Consider the following 6,580-nt stretch of genomic DNA (forward strand, 5'->3'; position numbering starts at 1 on the left):
TACTATTCACATCATATTTAATAATGCTCTAGTACCATTCAATATAAATAAATAACCATTAAAAAGTACTTTCTCGACATTCTCTTTTGTTCATCAATAGTATTTTCTGCAAGAGGAAAGGTTAGTAATACTCATTGGTTGGTGAGTTGGATGAATCTCAGAGAACATGAATATCAGGTACTAATATGCTAGTAAAAACCAGGCGCTGGGATGCCTTCTCTTATTTAAACACTTTGGGCTTGATCAGTGGCTTCCCTCCTTACTGCACTCACTTCCCCTGAAGCCTGCAACCCTGACAGCTGCTTCTGTCCTGGGCTCTGCCACCCAGCTCTGCTGACAAACAACCATCTTAACCTGTGGTGCCTGTTACTCACCCACCCTTAGCTGATATGGCCTGGCCAGCAGCAGTCCTTGCTATCCTCTGGCTGCTCTACAGGGAACGCAGTATTTGTGCTGAACAGGTCCATCTGTCTGCTAGCCTGGAATGTCAGCTCTCCAGCCAAGGTCTCGGTTCTGCACAGTGTAGTGACTGACAGAACTTCTTGATTCACAGAAGGTCTGCTCCATAGGGTCAGGCTGGAGCAAGAATGGAGGTGGTGCAATAGGGCTGGTCTTGAGAGCTGACTCTGACCAAGACTGAACTGACAGTGTAGTGCATACAGAAAGAGTAATTTTGCTTTCTTGTAAGGATGTAGAGAGAACAGCTCTCTAAAAACATGTGTGTGGTGGGATCTGTTGCAATGGGAATAGATCCTTGCTACAAACACTCACTGTCAGTGCCTAAATCCTATGCAGGACCTGAGTGAGCTTAAAGGGCAGAGAATTAATCACCACATCTCCTCCTGTTCATACGGGCAGAAACTTTGCCCATCTCAGAGGAGAAAATGGACGATCATAAATCAACTCCTTTATTCCCTCGCTCTTGCTCATTCATTGAAACCACAAAGAAGGGGACTTAATCTTGGGTTAATGCTGGGTGGAAGCACTGAACCCACCTGCCTTGTGGCAGGATGGGCTGGTGAAGCCCACAGGAGTGCAAGCCCTGCTACCTTCTGCAGACGGCAGGACAAAAAGCTCTGACAAATGCAGAGTGAAATTCATTCTGTGGATGCTGGACTTCATGCTATCAGATTCCAGTAAGCTCTGTAAGGACCTTTCTACAGTCCAGAGAATACATTGCTTTCTCACCCCATTCAGTATTTCCTTCATGCTGAGACAGCTGGCAGGGTGGCCTTGTACTGCTGGTGTGTTCGTCCAGACAGGCCCTGGCCTTAGCCTCACTAAATGCACTTTCCATTTCTGTAGTTGTTGCCTATTCTTTGATTTCTCCTGTCTCTCTCTGAAAGGAGGCATCTCATCCCCTGTGCCTCTGCCATACTTTGATCCCCTCCTATAGGAGGATGCATGGCTGCTCCTTCTCCACTGAGGGAATATGGACCAACTCCCTTCCTCAGATACCCTTCAAAGAGCCCCCTTCATGGAGGCTTCCTGAGCACCCATGGGGGCTGTCTGCTGAGTGAGGCAGTCCTTTGCTCATGTTTTTACCTCAGTGTGATTGCTTGGGAGCCAGAAACTTAGTGCCACCCACATTTGTTGCATAAAAGAACTGCAATTTCCTTCACTGTACTGCCCCCCTTGCTGTGTTTCTGGTTATTTTGCCAGTTTAAGATACCATTGTAAAGAAACCCCAGGGAGCATAGAACATATGACATTCATCGGTGAACACCAAGCTCTGCTGTTCTGAGGCAAGGGGGAAAATGTTCTTTCTTCATGAATATGTCATGTGACCTAAGCTAAAAAACCAAAGCTAAACAAGGAATAGGCAGAGAAGAATTCTAGTATAAATAAATCAACAAATAAATAAGTTTCCTGCTAGCCCTGAATTCCTTGGGCAAGGGATGACTCAGTTGCTTATAACTTTCTCCCAGCTGTGAAATCCTTGATATGTTTTGAATGCCTTAAGCCTTGTTTCTCATGGCCTGAGTGAAGAAGGTTTTAAAGATCTGCTCAGAGGGGTTTCTGGGTCATTCAAGGAATCTTCCTGGAAAAGTCACAGTGACACCACTCCCCACGCACACATATGGTACCAACACTTGTGCTTTTAATCCAGTGCATCCTTCCTTCGGTCCTCATTTGCACCTCCTGTTTTGTAGGCTGCCTCCCACCTGTCTGTCTTCCTGTTTTATTGAGGGAAAGGGAAACCCTTCCACATGACACTGACTCTTCTCTCTTCACAGCACCACACACTCCTTTCAAAGTTCAGCTGAAAAACCTTGCCACATTTGTTATTTCAGTTGTCATGTATGTGCTCAAGATAGGTTTTCCGATGATGTCTCCACATTCCTTGATGCTCTCACAGCAGATGAGTGCAGGCTGAGGGTTCCTTTTCTCTGAGCAGTTCTCGCCCACCTCCCTCTCAGAGAGTTGTCTTCCTCTCTGGAGGTCTAGGAAGCAAGTCCATGCACATGATTTGAGGCTCCTGAAGCACCTGATGGTGCTGCAGCAGGCTTCCAGGCCTTGAACATGTTCAAGCCCGCCCATCTTTGCCCCTGCTTTCTGCTGTCTGCTGCAGGACACGGAGGCATGGCCTCTCAGGTACAGTACCTGCCACGCCTCCCAGTGCAGGAGAGGAACTTCATCCAGAGGGGTCTGTGCTTGGAGATCTCAGATGGAGTTTTCCAAAACAACCTTAAGCAGGGACAGTTCAAGATCTGAGCTGAGGGATAGGCACCACATCCCTTCTGAACTCCCAAACCCCACATGAGGTTCGTCAGCACAACCTCCTCTGCAGCAATGAAGGCTGATCTGTGTACATGTCAGAGTGCATCCCTCAGAGGGAGAGACTCTCATGCCAGCCTTGCTTTAAAGCTGTTTTGAGAGCACACCAGCCTCAGGCCAACAAGTCCATGTTTGTGCTTTAGTGACAACTCCTGTCCTTGAACTACTGCAGTTCGCAGTTGCTGTACTGAAGCTCAGGTTTTGGAAAATGCCAGAAGAGGCCTTTGGAGGCACCTACACCCATCCTGGATTTCAGCCTCTGTGCTAGCACAGAGGAGAATGAAGATCACATCTAGTAAGTTTTAACAAATGGCTAAAAGTACAGGGCCCAGTGGGGAAGGGAAGCACTCCTCTCCTAGGTGGGGAGGATCTCAGAGCATCACCTCAGCTCTGTCCCTCCTTATTACCACCTCTTTGGGCAATGGGAGCTGTTTGGAGTGGTGACATTTGGGGTGTTTATCACCCTCCAGCAGTGGAGCAGAGCGCTGGGCAGGACAGGCAGGATGCACAGTTGCTATGGTTGCTGATGAACTTCAGGAACAATCACAGCCCTCTGCCTCTGTCAAAACAAACACAAGGTGAGGTAAGAAGGTGTAAACACAACTATCCCCCCCGGCTCAGGCAAACACCTTGCAGGCATCAGTGAACAGGCTCCTCAACCACACTGTGCATGGCTTTGGGCTGGGATATGGCTGAAGAGCTGCTTGTTCTCTCTGCACTACAGTCTTAACTAGGAGATTTTATTTACGAATTAGAGAAAGTTTCTGACAGATTTTTTTTGTCTGCACTTAAAGTCATTATTTTAACTTCTCTGATAATTTTTTTTTAAGAATGAGTAGGAGGATGAGATCTGAGGATCTATTCAGTCTGTCTGGAAGCTGTGAAATGCAGATGAACCTTCTTTGTTTCCAAATTTCACAACAGCAGGAGTCCTATGCTAACCTAAGCACACTCTTCTCTTTTGGATGCCTGTAAATAAAAATTAGCAATAAGAATAGGTAGTTTTTATAACACCAGTCTTCCTTGATAGTTTTCAGGACTTTATGACAGAAAAAGGTGAAATTAACCTCCATCTCCTCTTCTCAGAAGGCAAAGCCTGTGTTTCAAAGGTGTTTCAACACAGTCAGCAGGGATGTGTGCTGTGATAGCTTGGGGCTGCTCTGCGGCAAGCAGCCATGCAGCTGGTCCAATTAGAGATTAGGGGAGTACCAAATCCCACACCAAGCAATGTCTGCCTGACTCACATCTGCAGGATTTAAAGGGAAGGAGGGATCTGGTAGGTCTTGGAATTAACTGGCTTGATCTGATCCTCAAGGAGGACTAATTGCCAGGAGGGAAAGATGGAAACATTCTTCCTATTGTGTCTAAGAACAGAAGATCCTCAGGGGAGCAATTTTGCCTCTTTTTTTTCTCAGCACTGGCTTATTTAGATCATGTCTATCAATGTTCTGAAGCTCAGCAGCCTTGACAGTATGAAATTCCAATACACTGAAACCTTCAGCAGAGATCTCAATTTAAAATTTTAAGAGATGAAATCTAATGATTTTGCTTGATTGCCATTGATTGTCAACCAATTTACCTTGCATGTGTCTCCTGGAGTAGATGCCACCTGCCAACCTGCTCTGATGTGTCAGAGCAGCTGCCCCACATGACAGACAGTGGTGCAGAAGGGATTGTGGTCAAAGTGACTGCTAATGCAAGTACAAAGATCCTTAAAAATCTGCATGGCTGATCCAGCCAACAATCTGATTGAAACCATTGGAGAGGATGGCTTGGATTAAGGTGCAAGTCCTGCTGGTAAATCTGTGGCAGTGTCTTGGTCTTTTAGGCTGGTTGCTTTCCTTTCCCACAACAAATCACTCATGGGAAACCATTCTCACGAGACTCCATAGCTGGTGCATTACATTTCTTATGGAGGATAGCTGAGTGTTTGGCCAGGGAGAGAGATGAGGACAAAAGAGCCCATCCAAAAATGGCACATTTGTGAAAACATTACATCTGCGCTGTGCATCTCCAATGGAGCAGTCAGCCCCTCCTCCAGCAAGTAGGCAAGGAGGGTCTAATCTATCTGAGTTTTTATAGGCCTGCTCATCCTGGACAAAGTAAGTGATTCCTCCAGAGCAGTTAACTGGACTGTGAGTCCTTATTGGCTGAGTTAGGGCAATCATAGCTTTAGGCAATTGCAGACTCAGCATGGGTGAGTGTGCAAAATGAGCCTGTTGTTGCTAGTGGATCTCACAAAAGCACTGGTGAAAAGAGGAGCTGCTGCCTAAGCACAGGTACCTTGCATCATTTATGGGTTTCTAGGCTATCTGTAACATTAATAAAAAACTGTCAGAAATGGTACAGGGTTTGTGCCCTGCAGGAGGGACAGGTAGGCTACCCCAGGGTCCCTATGGTGGCACCAGGTGTCTGTGTTTAGATAACTGACTCCAGTCCCTTCCATCTGCTGCTGGGATTGCTTTGCACTATTTGTGTGGCTGTCACTCAGAGATGATGAGGTGCTTGGCAATGCTGAGTGCAGCTACTAGTGAAGCACACAGGAGATCAGTGCAGGAGTTGAAATGCTCATGACTGCCTGTATAAAAGCTGTCAATTTTCCTTCCACCAGTAGAGCTGAGCTGAGGTGTATATTGGGGTCAAAACTAAAAGCACTCCTGGAATATCTTCCAAAGTAGGACTAAATCATTCAGCATCCTGTGTCCTGACACAGTTATGACTGATTTCAGAAAGAGCTGGGTACTCTGAAATGGGGATACTTTTTATTCCTTTTGGACTTTTGGGGCAGCAATCTGCCATTGAGATCTGAGGGCATGGCATCTGGACGCTTCTTCATCATCATTCTCTTTCTAAGAACATATCAATGATCTCTGATACATTCCTGCCTCACCCGTGGTGGTTGCCATAATCCCCCATCCTGCTGCTGAACCTGGCTCTGTGAACTGCAAAGGCCCTTCCTAGTGCATTCACTATCTCTCCTCAGCAGCAGATGCACTCCTAGCTCTGGGATCATTGGTACCCAGCACCTCAAACTGAGAGAGTCTGTGTAGGTTGTGCTTTGCTGGTTCCTGTTCTGAGGTGCTCTGAGCATTCCATCAGCCTTTCTGTGCTGCACCCACACTCCAGCTGTTCATGCAGGATAAAAGCTGAAGGGAGATGCATGAAGCACTGCACAGGTGGCAGGGCTGCCAGGAGAAAAGGTTGCCTGCAGCAGCGTAATCTCGTTCCACGCTGTAGGACAACTCCCACACCAAAGGGAGTTTGCAGTTGGATGAAAGAGTTCAGGGGCAAAAATTTGGCTTGTCATTAATACTGAGTGAAACTGGGGAATTCTGCTGTTTCTTTTCTCTCTGTCAGGCAAAACTCCCATATGGTCTGCAAGGAGGCTTGAATGTGCAAGAAATACAGAGCATACATGGATAAAGATGAGAATCTACTTCTTGTCCAAAGGGTGGCATGGTGAATTACTGGAGGAAATAGTTTTTGAGGAAATAGTTTTTGAGGAAATAATAGCAGAAACAGGCACAGATTATTTGCCTTGCTAAAAACAATAAAGACAAAGATACTCACACCCTGGAGCTGGCTCTCTGCTTACACCTCTACTCTGGGGTCTGTAAACCCACGCTTGCCTTCATTAACCAGAGTGGGTCTCTCGGTTCTTGTGTGCCAGACCAACACCTAGAGGGAAGCACAAAGAGTTCAGGGCGTTCTGAATAGCATGGAAATTATGAAAGTACTTCACCCATTCGGTGGGATCCTCAGAAAAGTGAGGCTCACAGCTGTTTGAAGCAAGTGATTGAAG

The 6,580-nt window shown here is 46.5% G+C and overlaps 1 long non-coding RNA gene across 1 annotated transcript; it reads right to left on the reverse strand.

The window, feature by feature from the left end:
- On the reverse strand, positions 1 to 6,439 carry LOC121339256. Its single transcript, XR_005953149.1, has 2 exons — positions 6,349 to 6,439; positions 1 to 3,337 (listed from the first exon to the last, which is right to left on the reverse strand). It is a non-coding gene; the product is annotated as an uncharacterized LOC121339256 (long non-coding RNA).
- Between the last annotated feature and the right edge of the window lie 141 nt (positions 6,440 to 6,580).

Source organism: Onychostruthus taczanowskii, unplaced genomic scaffold (genome assembly GCF_017590055.1).
Source record: "Onychostruthus taczanowskii isolate IOZ18803 unplaced genomic scaffold, ASM1759005v1 scaffold34, whole genome shotgun sequence".
NCBI lineage: Eukaryota > Metazoa > Chordata > Aves > Passeriformes > Passeridae > Onychostruthus > Onychostruthus taczanowskii.